Genomic DNA, 17862 nt, shown 5'->3' on the forward strand with positions numbered 1-17862 from the left:
CCCCAATAACAAAAAAAAAATCCATAAATATATCTTTGAGATATATATTTTTCCTGTGAAAAAAATACCGTATAAAAAAATCCCCATATTAGAATAAAAAAAATCTCAAAGCTATTATGGAAAAAAAGCAACCATACCCAACCGATAATAAAAGAGGGAAGTAATTTTATAAAGCCTACCTTATGGGTAGTTGAGCTCCCCTCGTTCAAAACCAGAATACATACCCCCTTTCCCCCTCTCTTACTGATCATTATAATTGTCAGTCATAAAGAAAATGCTAAAAACCAACTAACCTAAAAAAAGTGTTTGCCTTAAAACGGTGCTGAAATGTTAATTGATTTGTTAAATTATTGTAATATTTTTACCGAATATAATGTTTGTTTAATTTTTTTTTTAATATAAATTTATTTTTTGTTAAAGACCGAAAAAGAGAATTATAATATTAATTTAAAAAAACAACAGTTTTGCAATAGAAACCCATAGATAACCATTTAACATCAAGGGCTAATAGTGATGGAAAAGTCTTATAAAGTTAGTAAACCGTATGGGAAACTATACAAAAATAAATTGAATATTTGATTGAGGATAATTAATTAATGTTTTAAATTTTTTAATTATTGAATATCCTTTAAAAATAAAAAAAATATACAATTCATTATTATTAAATAAAACAAATTGGATATTTGATAGAGGACAATTAAATATTTAATTGATGTTATAGATTTTTTAATTCAAAATTAAAAAATTATCCAAATCAATTTATTAATTAAAATAAATTGAATATTTTATTGAGGATAATTAAATAATTAATTGATGTTATAGATTTTGAAATTATTGAATATCCTTTAAAAATCAAAAAAAAAATATAAAATTCATTATTATTAAAAAAAAAAAACAAATTGGATATTTGATAGAGGACAATTAAATAATTAATTGATGTTATAGATTTTTTAATTATTGAATATCCTTAAACAAAATATTTATATAGATTTTATAGATTTTTTAATTCAAAATTAAAAATATATCCAAATCAATTTATTAAATAAAATAAATTGGATATTTGATTGAGGACAATTTAATAATTAATTGATGTTATAGATTTTTTAATTATTGAATATCCTTAAAAAAATATCCAAATCAATTTATTAAATAAAACAAATTGGATATTTGCTTTGGGCCAATTAAATATTTTTTTAATTACAGAATATCCTTTAAAATAAAAAATATATATCCAAAACGATTTCTTAAATAAAATAACTTGGATATTTGATTGAGGACAATTAAATAATTAATTAATGTTATAATTTTTTTAATTATAGAGTGTCCTTCAAAATAAAAAAAATCCAAATCAATTTATTAAATAAAACAAATTTGATATTTGATTTGGGACAAGGATATTCAATAATTTTTTAATTATTGAATATCCTTTAAAATAAAAAAATAACCAAGTCAATTTATTAAATAAAATAAATTGGATATTTGATTGAGGACAATTTAATAATTGATATTATAAATTTTGAAATTATTCAATATCCTTCAAAATAAAAAAAAAATATGCAAGTCAATTTATTAAATAAAACAAATTGGATATTTGATTTGGGACAATTAAATATTTTTTTTTAATTATTGAATATCCTTTAAAATAAAAAAATATATGTCCAAGTTGATTTGTTAAATAAGATAAATTGTATATTTGATTGAGGACAATTAAATAATTATTTAATTATTGAATATCCTTTAAAATAAAAAATTATCCAAATCAATTTATTAAATAAAATAAATTTGATATATAATTGAGGACAATTAAATAATTAATTGATGTTATACATTTTTTAATTATTGAATATCCTTTAAAATAAAAAAATATCCAATTTATTAAATAAAACAAATTGCATATTTGATTGAGGACAATCAAATAATTTATGCTATAGATTTTTTAATTCAAAATTAAAAAATTATCCAAATCAATTTATTAAATAAAACATATTGGATATTTGATTGAGGACAATTTAATAATTGATATAGATTTTGAAATTATTATATATTCTTCAAAATAAAAAAAAATATGCAAGTCAATTTATTAAATAAAACAAATTGGATATTTGATTTGGGACAATTAAATAACTTTTTAATTATCGAATATCCCTTAAAATAAAAAAAATATCCAAGTCAATTTATTAAATAAAATAAATTGGATATTTGATTAAGGAGAATTAAATAATTTTTTAATTATTGAATATCCTTTAAACTAAAAAAAAATCCAAATCAATTTATTAAATAAAATAACTTGGATATTTGATTGAGGATAATTAAATAATTAATTGATGTTATAGATTTTTTAATTATTGAATATCCTTTAAATAAAAAAAATATCCAAATCAATTTATTAAATAAAACATATTGGATATTTGATTGAGGACAATTAATTGATGTTATAGATTTTTTTATTCAAAATTAAAAAAATATCCAAATCAATTTATTAAATAAAATTAATTGGATATTTGATTGAGGACAATTTAATAATTAAGATGTTATAGATTTTGAAATTATTGAATATCCTTAAAAATAAAAAAATATCCAAGTCTATTTATTAAATAAAATAAATTGGATATTTGATTAAGGAGAATTAAATAATTTTTTAATTATTGAATATCCTTTAAAATAAAAAAAATATCCAAATCAATTTATTAAATAAAATAAATTGGATATATAATTGAGGACAATTAAATAATTAATTGATGTTATAGATTTTTTAATTATTGAATATCCTTTAAAATAAAAAAAAATATCCAAATCAATTTATTAAATAAGATAACTTGGATATTTGATTGAGGACAATTAAATAATTAATTGATGTTATAGATTTTTTAATTATTGAATATCCTTTAAAATAAAAAAAATATCCAAATCAATTTATTAAATAAACCAAATTGGATATTTGATTGAGGACAATTAAATAATTAATAATTATAGATTTTTTAATTCAAAATTAAAAAATTATCCAAATCAATTTATTAAATAAAATAACTTGGATATTTGATTGAGGACAATTAAATAATTAATTGATGTTATAGATTTTTTAAATTATTGAATATCCTTTAAAATAAAAAAAATATCCAAATCAATTTATTAAATAAAACAAATTGGATATTTGATTGAGGACAATTAAATAATTAATTGATGTTATAGATTTTTTAATTCAAAATTAAAAAATTATCCAAATCAATATATTAAATAAAATAACTTGGATATTTGATTGAGGACAATTAAATAATTAATTGATGCTATAGATTTTTTAATTATTGAATATCCTTTAAAATAAAAAAAAAAATATCCAAATAAATTTATTAAATAAAATAAATTGGATATTTGATTGAGGACAATTTAATAATTAATTGAAGTAATAGATTTTTTAATTATTGAATATCCTTCAAAATAAAAAAAATCCAAATCAATTTATTAAATAAAAGAAATTGGATATTTGATTTGGGACAATTTAATAATTTTTTAATTATTTAATATCCTTCAAAATAAAATAATATCCAAGTCGATTGATTAAATAAAATAAATTGGATATTTGATTGAGGACGATTAAATAATTAATTGATGTTATATATTTTTTAATTATTGAATATCCTTAAAAATAAAAAAAAATATCCAAGTCAATTTATTAAATAAAACAAATTGAATATTTGATTGAGGACAATTTAATAAATAAAATGTTATAGATTTTTTAATTATTGATTATCCTTTAAAATAAAAAAAATATCCAAATCAATTTATTAAATAAAACAAATTGAATATTTGATTGAGGACAATTAAATAATTTTTTTTATCTATCGAATATCCTTCAAAATAAAAAAAATATCCAAATCAATATATTAAATATTTAAAAAATCCAAATTAATTTATTAAATAAAACATTGGATATTTGATTTGGGACAAGTAAATAATTTTTTAATTGTTGAATATCCTTTCAAATAATAAAAAACTAATATCTAAATCAATTTATTAAATATTTATTATTTCTATCACTTATTTTTGTATAGTTTCCAGCTATTCCACCAAGAATACATAAATTTCTATAATAATTATCTCTTTATATGATTTTTTTCAATCGCTATGGCTTTGCCTTTGTATAACTTAACCATATCCCAAGAGCATCAAACAATCAAATCCTTATATTTACAATAGCCTTTTTTATACAAACATTTATCCTTCATTTTTACACTTTTTTTGTTTGTTTATAGTTTCCCTTTTAAATTATATGCATATATACTAGTAACGTAGTTTCAGTTGTTAAAAACAGAGAACATAAAAGAACGTAATTCCTATTATTTACAAGTGTTTTTTTTACATTTATACATAATTTTTTTTTTTTATAATTAAACAAAAAAATAGAGTAATAAACTATTATATATTTTTAGCTTAAATTACGAGATAAAAGTAAAACAACTTAAGTTTAGCTAAAGTTTGTTTCTTTTTTTTTTCTTTAAATAAGACTTTAAGCACTTCGATATCCTCAATTGTAAAACTTACAAAAATTTAGAATCTCCTAAACCTAAAACCCAAATTCAAAAACATTTCGGCATTCTAAAATTGAAAAAAAACCAAAATTAAATATTAAAGTTTTTTGGCAACTCTAAATTGAAAATCTATATGAAGATGAAACAAAAAAATGCACCACCCACCCCTATAAAAAAAACAATTCGATATTATTTTCGTTTGTATTGAAACAAAAATAAAGAAGACATTATTGGATCCCCCCATTGGTTTAAAGAGACTAATTCAAAACTTAAAAAAATGAGAAAAAAAGTAATTAAAATACCTCAATGTAAGTGCATTATCTTCTAAAAAAATCTAAAAAAAAACGATAAATAATAAAACAAACAACCGTTATATAAACATAATAAAAAAACAACCACAATAATAATAATAAACAACTTAAAGAAAAAATAATTAAAATAAAAAACAAAGAAGAAGATTCATTGACACAGGCAAACGAAATTAAGAGAACAAAAATCTTAAATCTAAAACAAAATAAAAGTCATATCAAAAATACCATCATAATGAAAAAAAAAGCTATAAAAAAAGCCTAAACACCAACACACATACATACATGTATGAATAATCGGTAAATTTTATAATTAAAACAGCTTCTGAAAATCTCAGTATATAAACAAAAAAAGAAATTTATATTTTTTGTAGTAAACGAAAACGGGCTATACAAGAAAAATACAACAGTCCATTTTTTAACATTTAACCAAGATATGTGAGAGATTATAGAACCTCCATAAATGCTAACATAATGCAATGTTGGGTTTTTTATCTCCCCCAAACTCATAGTCCATATATCAAAATATTGAGAAAAAAAACATGACGTAACGAAATTTTTTCCGTTATGCGACATTTAGATTTGAAGATTATAATAAAAAAATGATTTTTCCAATGCTAAATTGTAACGATAATTTTTTGTCTGTGTACCTAGCAGAGAACGCAAACCGTTATGGATTTATATCTACCCAAAATACCTATGTCGAAGGGAGTATAAAAACAATGCATACTGATACTCATCCTTCTCATATAAAGCTATACTCAACTCTTCTTAAATTAGATAACACATACGCACGCAACACATTAAGTATCTCGTACGATGAGCAACAGTTAAGCTGACACTTTGTTCTCACTGGGAATAGCTAACAATTGGTAGAGTGAAGATAATGCTCAGATATTATCACAATGGATTGCATAGTCTAAGTGAGCCTGATACATCGGGCTGCCACCTTACCTAATGCTCAGATATGTTGTTAGCTATAGCTAGCAATTGAGAGAGTGAAGATATGAAGATCATTATAATGCTCAGATATGGGAACGCATATACATACAATAGCACAACAGCTACGTGAGTAAAGCAATGAGTTGTTTTTTTTCTTGTGGGTTTGTAATCAAGGCTGCCCATAAAATTTCAAGACAAATCTTCACTTTTCTCCGAAAAAGTCGTCATAATCGACACTTGCATTTTAAAAATCATACAAAATTGACATTTTAAATAATATTAAAATAAAATATATGTTTTGATTAAAAACAAAAGTATTTATTTAATATAATTTTTAATTTTTTTGATTGTACAAAAATTACCTAACTGTTTCAGAGTAGTGATTTTTATTTCAAATAGAAAAACAGTTTTGTTTTAATGGAGTACCATTTTTAGTAAGGAAATGTCATTTGTTAGCCTTTTTTGAATATCCATATTCAAAAAAAGCCTAAAGGTAATGAGAAAATAATAAATTTTCTATTTATGTATCAAATTTTATTCCGGATTTTTTTCGGTGTACACATATTACCTTTCCATTAAACTAAACTGAAAGTCTTCCCAGCAAAGAAATACCTATGTTCTGTAGAAAACTACAACAATACCACTGTTTTTGTTTTCAACAGAAACAATTTTATTCGTGTGTACTGACAAATATCTGTGTGTTTTCCTCGATAATGGGAAAGTCAATTTTTTTTGCCAAAATCAATTTTTATTTTGAACCAACATTTTTCCAAAATTGGACCAAAATTCCAACGAGCGGAAAATTCTTTCCAATTAAATTTATATTAATTAAAAGTTAAAATTTTTCTAAAATTTTCTATAGAAATAAAATTTTGTCAAACTTGTATTTCTATTCAAAATTTTTATTTCTATGTATTTCTATAGAAAATTTTGTCAAAAATTTATTTCTATAGAAGATTTTGTCAAAAATTTATTTTGGTCCGATCGGACCAAATTGGCAACCCTGCACCACACAGTGATCTGTAGGCTATGGTAAAGACCAGGGTTGGCATTTTGGTCCGATCGGACCAAAATTGGTCCAAAAAATTATTAATTTTTAAATTTGGTCCGATGGTCGGACCAAATGCAATTAGGTTGATTTTTGACCATTTTCGTCAAATCGGTAATTTTGTAAAAATTTTCTATAGAAATAAAATTTTGTAAAAATTTTCTATAGAAATAAAATTTTGACAAAATTTTCTGTAGAAATACAATTTTGACAAAAATTTCTATAGAAATAAAATTTTAACAAAATTTTCTATAGAAATAAAATTTTGGCTAAATTTTCTACAGAAATGGAATTTTAACAAAATTTCCTAGTAAAATGAAATTTTGACAAAATTTTATACAGAAATAAAATTTTGCGATAACTTTCCATAGAAATAAAAGTTTGACTAAATTTTCTATAGAAAAAAATTTTGGCTAGATTTTCTACAGAAATAAAATTTTGGCTAAATTTTCTATAGAAATGGAATTTTGCCAAAATTTCCTAAATAAATGAAATGTCGACTAAATTTTCTATAGAAATAAAATTTTGGCTAAATTTTCTAGAGAAATAAAATTTTGGCTAAATTTTCTATAGAAATAACATTTTGGCTAAATTTTCTATAGAAATAAAATTTTGGCTAAATTTTCTATAGAAATAAAATTTTGACAAAATTTTCTATAGAAATAAAATTTTGACAAAAATTTCTATAGAAATAAAATGTTGACACAATTTTCTATAGAAATACAATTTCGCGATAACTTTCTATAGAAAGAAAATTTTAACAAAATTTTCTGTAGAAATACAAATTTGGCTAAAATTTCTATAGAAATGGAATTTTGACAAAATTTTATATAGAAATAAAATTTTGCGATAACTTTCCATAGCAGGAAAAGTTTGACAAAATTTTTTATGGAAATAAAATTTTGGCTAAATTTTCTATAGAAATAAAATTTTGGCTAAATTTTCTATAGAAATGGAATTTTGACAAAATTTTCTATAGAAATGGTATGTGGACAAAATTTCCTAAATAAATGAAATTTTGACTAAATTTTCTATAGAAAAAAAATTTGGCTAAATGTTCTATAGAAATAAAGTTTTGGCTATATTTTCTTATAGAAATAAAATTTTGGCCATATTTTCTTTACAAATAAAATTTAACTAAATTTTCTATAGAAATAAAATTTTGACAAAATTATCTATAGAAATAAAATGTTGACACAATTTTCGATAGAAATAAAATTTTGCGATAACTTTCCATAGAAGGAAAAGTTTGACAAAACTTTTTATAGAAATAAACTTTTGGGTAAATTTTCTATAGAAATGAAATTTTGAAAAAAAAAATTTATAAAATGTTGGCAAAAAAAAAAAAAATAAAATTTTGAAAAATACAAATACAAATTTTCCAAAAGAAACAAATTTTGACAAAACTTTCTAAAGAAATAAATTTTTGACAAAACTTTCTGAAGAAATAAATTTTTGCAAAATAATATTTTTTTGGTAGTTTTTTTGGTAAGGTTTTCTCCAATTGCTGGCAGATTAGTTTTGTCTCAAGTTTTGACCGTGACTGTAATGGTGACTAAGTTTATTAAAGACTTTCTCAAAATATTAAAATATTTTGTCAAAACTATTGTACCATAAATCTGCAAAACTCTCTCACTCTGTTACATTCTCTGCTTCCCGTCAGTGATGGAAAATTTAGTACTATAGTACTTTTTTCAATACTTTTTCATTTGGTCAGTACTGTAGTATCCCCGCGTATGATTTAGTACCTTTTGTGTATGAGAATATAAGAGAGAGAGAGTTTTGCAATTAATGGTGTTGGAATAGATTAGTGTGTTGAGTGTGTGTATAGAATAGAAATAGAATAGTTGTTCTATTCATATTCAATACTATATAAATAAGAAGTCAGATATACTCCCCTTATGAGTTCTCTTTTTCATTCTCTGGTACCCTAGATGTTATCGTTTGCATTAAGCAACAATATCATTTTTTTATGATTCCTTATTAAGTAAATGGATAATCTTCAAATCTAAAAAAAAAAAAAAACAAAACAAAAAATTACTTGGATAAACCCCCTCTGGACTAAATGGACAACATCTAGAAAATTGCTTGGATAATTTCAAAAAATTTCCAAGTTATTTTATGAAGAGCCAATTTCCAAGTAATTTTTCTCTACAAAACGACCGATTATTCTTAATCTGCAACAGACAAGGCCTACACTAATAGAAAAATTAAAAACAACATTTGGTAATTAGAAATTATAGCCACTTAAAATTTTCGAAATCATTAAGGTTGAATTACATACCATGCGTTGAGTTGAATTTTCTCTTTGAACTACAACCGAATGAACAATCATCTCTTCCTTTAAAGTATGGTATGTAAATCCACCTTCATAACGGTTTAAATAACATACGTTACTGACTAATCCACCATAACCTAGGATTAGTCAATAACGTATGGTATGTAAACAATGCCTTGCCGATAACAGTAATTAACGAATTGTATTCTGCTTGGGCAAGGAATTCAATGTTATTAACACTTCTATTACCAAGTGCTATTGTTTTTTTTTTTTAATTTTCTATGGGTGTTATACCGTTATACCATAAATATTTTTTTTTATGGATGTATCTCTTTTTTAGATATAAATTCAATAATTTATATCTAGTATACAATCACTCTCAGAACTCTTACCTAATGAAATAAACATTACCATCCAACAACAACAACAACCATCTACCCGTCAATACACCAACAACAACACAAACACTTTCAAAAGAAAAAACTGTTAAGAAACAAAAACAAAAAAGGAGAAGAAAATTATATACCATTTAATGAAAGAAACTTAACAAAGTTAAAAATGAATTAATACCAAATTGAAAAATTCCAAAAATTATTTCGTTTAATAATTTAAAAGAAAAACAAAAAATGTTGACTTCACGATTGACATTTTGTTTTAAAAAACAAATCGTATATGGGTATTTAGTGTAAGATGTTTAAAACATAAGCAAGCTAAGGAAGGGTGTCACATCCAAAACAAAACAAAAAAAGAAACTACCTAACATGCCCCTCCTAAAGAATTTTATGAAATTTTTGTTTGTTAATTTTTATTTTTTTTTTTTTCATTTCGAAAACAAACAAAAAAAAACAAAAACAAAATACTTTTTTTAAAAAAGCGAAATACAAACAAAAAACATTTTTTAAGAAACAAAAATATTTTTTTGTAAATAATAATTATTTACCAAGTAGACATACATACTATTATATATTTTTAAAAGTATATACATATTTATAAAAACAAAAAAAAAAACTAAAAATCAATTATACTAAAGTATAATTTAAAAAAGTGAAAGAAGAAAGCGTTATGCTAAACATATTTTGTTGGAACTTTTTTTAAAAAAGTACGAAATTTGAAATTTTGAAAGGAGAGAATTTTATTATTATTTTTTGTAAGAATTATGCAACTAATATTTTTGGCAGCAATTATTAATACTTATACTAAAAGAAAGGGCCAGTGGCTGGAAATGGCAATGCTACAATTGCTTATATTCTATATAAAGCCACCTGGTCCTAATGTGAACTAATTACGACGTTAAGACTTGGAGGCTATTTAAACAGAAATTATAGGCCATCTTTTTTTTCGCGAGAAACAAAATCAATCGATGATGGCTTAATTTTTTTGTTTGTGTGTTTCTTGTTCTCACTGAAAAAAAAAAACGGAACGCTAAAAAACTAAATCGTCAACTTTTTCCCCCCTCAGGCTTTTGGATATACTATAACATTTTTTTTTTATAATTTTACTATTCCAAGTGATTTAGTAGAGATGCAAGGAAATCAAATTAAAGAGTTGTGCCAAGTACTGTGTTTGCTGTGATATCAGCAACATGTAATGAAGTGTGATAGTTACTATTTTTTTTTTTAATTAAAAATTTATTTTATATAAATTATTTGCATTTTTGCGAAATGTGTAGAATGTGTTAACTAAGACAAAGTACAGGCAATTAAATTGTAAGAAAACAATAAAAATTAGGCCGTGTCAGTAATTGTTCTATTAATAACAGCCAAAAAATAGTATCGAAAGAAAAACAAGAATGCAATTGAATTTATCACACACACACACACACACATAATACCAATCACACTCAGCAAAGATTATTCTCCATCATCATCATCATATAAGAACCCAGGAACCGCACAAGGAATTAGGAAATGTCGTAAGAAAAAACTGTATTTTACGTTATAACGTAAACCATAATCCCAAATCATAGATATTCATAATAAGCCAAAGATCAATCGTTACTTAAGGAAGTTCGATAAACTGGTCTTTTCTATCAATTAATTTATATTAATTCATATCGATGATATGAATTAAAAGATTGAAAAAAAATTGTATTATCCGCAAAATATCGATCTATCGAAAAATGTCGATCAATAGGCATTTGAAAGAAAAGAATGGAATTATTAGTGATTCAAACGTTTCAAATAATTAACAATTTATATTTAAGGCTAGTATTCAGCGAAATTTCTGCTATCCATAAGAAACCGGAAAATTTCCTTAGAACGATATTATCGACATACAAAATAAATTTTCATAGCAACAGCACGGTCTTAGGTTAGGTTAAAGTGGCAGCCCGATTAAATTTCAGGCTCACTTAGACTATTCAGTCCATTGTGATACCACATTTAACTAAAAGTACCTATAAAAGCACGGTCTTACCGACAACCTAAAACGAATAACGATGTTGACATCGTCAGGACGATGTTATCGACATACAAAATATTTCCATAACAGCAACTTGCACTGTTTTACCAACATGTCAACATGAAACAACGACGTTTATATCGTTATTTTATTTTACTATGTCGGTAGAAAAGGACGTTATACTGTTACGAAAATGTCTATTATATGTCGATAACATCGTCCTCCAAAATATTTCAGATTTCTTGTGAATAGTAGAAATTTCGCTGAATACCCGGCTTAAATACAAATTGTGTTAATTAATTGAAACATTTGAATCACTAATAATTTCATTCATTCAATATGCCTTTTTATCGACATTATTCGATATATTGATTTTTTGCCGGTTTTTCCGGATAATAAAATTTTTCTAATTTTTAATTAAATATTGAACTTAATAATGGATAAGCTAAACATGAAAAACAAAAATACTTTTTTTTTAATACAAGAAAAAATTACATTACTTTTAATCGATGTCGGTCAGGCCAGGCGGCAACCGATAACATCGTTCTAACAACAAGTTCAGAATTTCGCTTATATATAAATTTTTAATTGATTGAAATGTTTGTATCACTAGTAATTTCATTCTATTCATTCAATATGCCTATTTATCGACATTTTTCCATATATTGATTTTTTGCCGGTTTTATCGGATAATAAAGTTTTTCCAATTTTTAACCCAAACATGAAGGGCTAAAATGAAAAACAAAATAGTTTTTCTAATGCCAGAAAAAATTACATTACTTTTAATCGGTGTTGGTAAGGCCAGGCGTGCAGCCGTTAGGAAAATTTATGTTTTATGCCGATAACATCGTTCTAACAAAAATTTCAGAAAGCAGAAATTTCACTGAATACCAGGCTTAAATAAATTATAATTAATTGAAATGTTTGTATCACTAATAATTTCATTCTATTCATTCAATATGCCTATTTAACCTAAACATGAAGGACTAAAATGAAAAACAAAAATAGTTTTTTAATGCCAAAACAAATTACATTACTTTTAATCGATGTTGTTAAGGCCAGACGAGCAGCCGTTACGAAAATTTCTGTTTTATGTCGATAATATCGTTCTAACTAAAATTTCACAAAGCAGAATTTCGCTTAAATATAAATTGCTTATTAATTGAAATGTTTGTTTCACTAATAATTTCATTCTATTCATTCAATATGCCTATTTATCGACATTTTTCGATACATTGATTTTTGTCGGTTTTATCGGATAATAAAATTTTTCTAATTTTTAACCTAAACATGAAGGACTAAAATGAAAAAAAAATAGTTTTTTTTTAATGCCAGAACAAATTACATTACTTCTAATCGATGTCGGTAAGGCAGGTGTGCAGCCTGTTTTATGCCGATAACGTCGTTCTAACGAAAATTTCAGATTTCTTATGATAGCAGAAATTTCGCTGAATGTCAGGCCTGAATATAAATTGTCAATTAATTGAAACGTTTGTATCACTAATAAATTCATTCTATTCATTCAATATGCCTATTTATCGACATTTTTCGATAGATTGATTTTTTTGTCGGTTTTATCGGATAATAAAATTTTTCTAATTTTTAACCTAAACATGAAGGAGTAAAATGAAAAACAAAAATATTTTTTTTAATACCAGAAAAAATTACATTACTTTTAATCGGTGTCCAGACGTGCCAGACGTGCAGCCGTTACGGAAATTTCTCTTGCATGTCGATAACATCGTTCTAACAAAAATTTCAAAAAGCAGAAATTACACTGACTACCAGGCTTAAATATAATTTGTTAATTAATTGAAATATTTGTTTCACTAATAATTTTATTCTATTCATTCAATATGCCTATTTATCGACATTTCTCGATATATTGATGTTTTTGCCGGTTTTATCGGATAATAAAATTTTTCCAATTGTTAATTAAATATCAAACTTAGTAATGGATAAGCTAAACATGAAAAATAAAAATATATAAATAAAATTTCTCTTTTATGCCGATAACATTGTCCTAACAAAAATTTCACAAAGCAGAAATTTCACTGAAGATTTTTAATTAAATATTGAACTTAGTAATGGATAACCTAAACATGAAGGACTAAAATGATAATGCAAATTGCTCATATTCCACTTGGTCCTAATGTGAACTAATTGCGACGACAAGACTTGCAGGCTTTTTCAACAGATCGACATTTTTCGATACAGCGATATTTTCCGGTATTTCCGAATAATACAATTTTTCAAATTTTTAATTAAACAGGAAGGACTAAAACGAAAAACAAAAATAGTTTTTTTAATGCAAGAAAAAAATTTATACAGCTCTGACAATACTCTTCTATTGTGAATTATCTCAAATCGATGCTCAATATAAACGACTATTGTGAATTGTTGGTACTGTGCTTCGTCAAAGTTAAATCAAAATTATTAGATTACATCGACCAGCTGCTGTAAACAAAATTATTTGGCTGTGGTATCGTCAATATTTATCCAGGACATGTGCAACACTGGCATCAGCTGAATTTATAACGAAAATCAGCTGTTTGTGGCATTTTCGAACAAAAGCGTCGATGGCGAATAAAAGCGTTAACTTCCGATATGAAAAATTGACGGTAAATTTTATTTTAGTCCTTCACCACTATGATTATTCGATACAATAATGGCACAGCGAATATCGATTTTTTTCTATAATATAAAATTCTACTAATATATTACTAGAATATATTTACATTTGACATTTCCATTTTTTCCCTAAGATATTGATTGAATCGTTGGTTTATTTGGATTCTTTTATTATGATTTTGCATTTCGGCAAAGAAAATGAAATGTCTGAATAGATTTTTTTGTTTTGATGAAAAATGGTACAAAGGCCAAAATAATTATTCTGAAGTACAAACTTAAAGTTTATAAAAAAACAAAAACAAGTATTTTTGTGGGAACGCTATATTATCAATACATTAGCGTTAAACAAAATAATAATATTTTTTATGTCATGTCTCGTGTTTCCCCATAGAAATACATTTAAAATTGAAATAACATCCACGCCAATGTCTCTCTACTATCGGACATTTGTTTTTAGATACACACACACATACAATAGCCGCCATGTGACATATGATGAATAATAGACCGTATCCGATTTCATATTAAATTATGACAATATACTGAGGTATATGTACACACATATAGAAGAAATTTGAATTTGTATAAACTGCCATTAAACAAGAGAAATAAATGTGAACAGAAACAAGTAGCCGGTACACTGAAAAAAATATTGTCGTGAGGTCAAAGATTTCATGTCTTTAAAATACGAATACAAATTTTGCTTAGCATAGAAGACGCATTTCTCTAAAATAAAGTTATTTTCCTTGTCCAAAAGTCGATAAACTTTTCAATGAAGTCGTATTGTCCTTATAATTAAGTGATTTGACTTAAAAATGGATATCTTAACATGAAAGAAAAAATTTATAGACTAAGGTCAACTTGACTTTAATAATTCAGAAAAATTCTTTAAATTTAATGAAATTGTCTTTAAATTTGTTGTCTTTTTGCATCTTGACTACAAAGCAAAAAATCGTTCAAATATAGGACATGTTTTTCAAAACTTTATTTTAAAGAAGTTTTTTACTTCAAACATAGCATAATTTCTACTGGAAGTCGAGTCCTAATTTGGAAAATAAAGTTGCCGTTAACTCGTTTTTAAAGGACTTTGATAGCATATGAAGAAAAAAACTGAGAAAGCGAAAAATTAAAATTTGTTTCCTAGAAGCAAGTACACAAAACCTAAATTTAAAAGAGAATTGTGTCTTAAAAGTATCCTTACTTGTATTCTCCGCTTCTTTGGCTCGGAATCAATACCAAATTTTTTAAAGTAAAGACAAAATCTTTGGAACCGAGTATGCTTTTTTTTCAGTGTAATAGGATTATTAAAATTCCTATGAGCCATATGAAATACGATAGAATTTCATTTCATTCACAATAGCATAAAGCTTAAAGTCGGAAAACATGTTGTGCTACAGAATTGTGGAACATTTTTAATTGATATACCGTAAAAATGTTTTTTTTTTCATCTAAACGGCCCATATAAAATGAAATGTTAAAATATATATTCATAGGACCTTCAAAAAAGTTATCGACCTTCAAAAAGTTATTTAAAATACAAAACCTTTAATTATTGGTTTTGTATTTTAAATGAAATTTATGACAATGAATTTTATTACAATGAAATTTTGTTTATACCCAATAAAAAAAAAACACAAAATAGAGAAATCTTCAAAAAAACCCACATGCTTTCAAGAGTTAATGGAAATTCAAATCATTTGTATATGGGCTTTGAATTCCATTCGGTTTCAAATGTGAAATCATTTGTATATTGGCTTTCAAGGATTAATGGAAATTCAAATCATTTGTATATGGGCTTTGAATTCCATTCGGTTTCAAATGTTAAATCATTAGTATATTGGCTTTCAAGGATTAATGGAAATTCAAATCATTTGTATATTCGGTTTCAAATGTGAAATCATTTGTATATTGCCTTTCATGGATTTATGGAAATTCAAATCATTTGTATATTGGCTTTGAATTCCATTCGGTTTCAAATTTGAAATCATATAGGCTTTGAATTCCATTTGGTTTCAAATGTGAAAGTTTGTGGAATTCTAATAATTTTGTGTATATTGGGTATTAACTAAATCTTTAAATATTTGAGCTATATTCATTTGTGATATAGGAATTATTGAAGTGTTGTATAAATATATATATTGTTATATATAAATTATATATTAATTTCCTAGACAGCTTTTTACCGGCGAAGAACCCAACACTGCCGTTTATTAAAGAAGCAACCAAACCGTATAAAACCGTAAAACCGAATCTGAATCTGATAAAGTCCTATAAACACAATAAATGTTTTGATGAAATGATTTACAAATCCCCCCAATATTGAATAAAGAACGAAATGAAATATTAAAAAAAAATATATATATAAACTGGAAATGAAAGAAATAATTGAAAATTAAAATTAAAAATAAAACAAACTATACATATATATATATAAAAAAAATCCTCAATAAAACATTTTTATAATAAAATTAATTTTTAGTCATTAAGCACCTTTTCTGCGTGAAAAAATAAAGAACCCTAAAAAACAATATCCAATACCAACTAAATAAAAAATTACATAAATATATACCATAACATTTATAAAAAAAAAAAACAAAACTTACATAAAATAAGAATGTAATGATGTCCAATGCATATTAAACATAAAAACAAAAATATCCCTGGAAATTGGCTTAGTATTCAAATATGATACAAAAACAAAAATAACACTTACCACACTAATAATATAATTGGCTTCAAAAAATATATAAACAAACAAAAATAAATAAGAACTCTACTTGTTCTCTAGTTCTATAATCAACCTCCTCAGTGTTTAATGTAACCAAATTGGTTTCAAAATGATACAATTTAATTTAATACTAACTTTTTTTGATTGAATAATTTTCAATATAAATATATATGAAATACAACGAAAAAATAAATTACTTTTATATTTCTTAATAAAGGATTAATCAATTTTTTTTAACAAAAAAAAAAAAACAAAATCCCCCCTAATGAGCTATAAACATGAAATGGTATGGCATTAAAACTTTTTGTTTTTACAAAAGATCATAAACAATTTTTAAGACCATCTTAATTATATAAATTTTTTTTTAAGTCATACCATTTAATTTAACAGCATAACTATTTTGTTCCAATATTTGAGCCCATTTATAGAAAATCAAAAACAATTCTAATGGTAATTAACTGGAGACTGAGCTACAACATTTTAACATTACCATTATGAATTGTTTTCGAAATTCTTATAAACATTTTTACAAGTTTATAAACAACTTAAAAATAAATCCTATTAAGTTATATATTCTAAATTGTATGCTTCTTTATAAGTTACCGAAAAAAATACTATCCCTTTTTGAGAGATACAAAAGTTTTCCCAAAAAAAAAAAAAAATTACCAACACTACAAATTTTACCCCCTACTTTTAGCTAAACCACTAAGTTTTTGTGTTAACCGATTTTTTTTTCTAATATTATCCAAGTATAATTTCCTATAATTACAATTTCCAATTTTAGTTCTCTTTTGTTATATTATTTTATGTCTTAGTTTATTTAAATATAAAAATAATAAAAAAACAAAAACAAAAATTTGTTTATTATTGAACGGTTTTCTTCTGTGTGATAGTAGTTTTTAATTTAAGCCGTTTAATAATTACAAATGTTTATATATAAAAAAAAAATACTATTATATAACGTTTTTACATATATATCCATTACACTTTATAATAAAAAT

Source organism: Haematobia irritans, chromosome 3 (assembly GCF_050003625.1).
Source record: "Haematobia irritans isolate KBUSLIRL chromosome 3, ASM5000362v1, whole genome shotgun sequence".
Lineage (NCBI taxonomy): Eukaryota > Metazoa > Arthropoda > Insecta > Diptera > Muscidae > Haematobia > Haematobia irritans.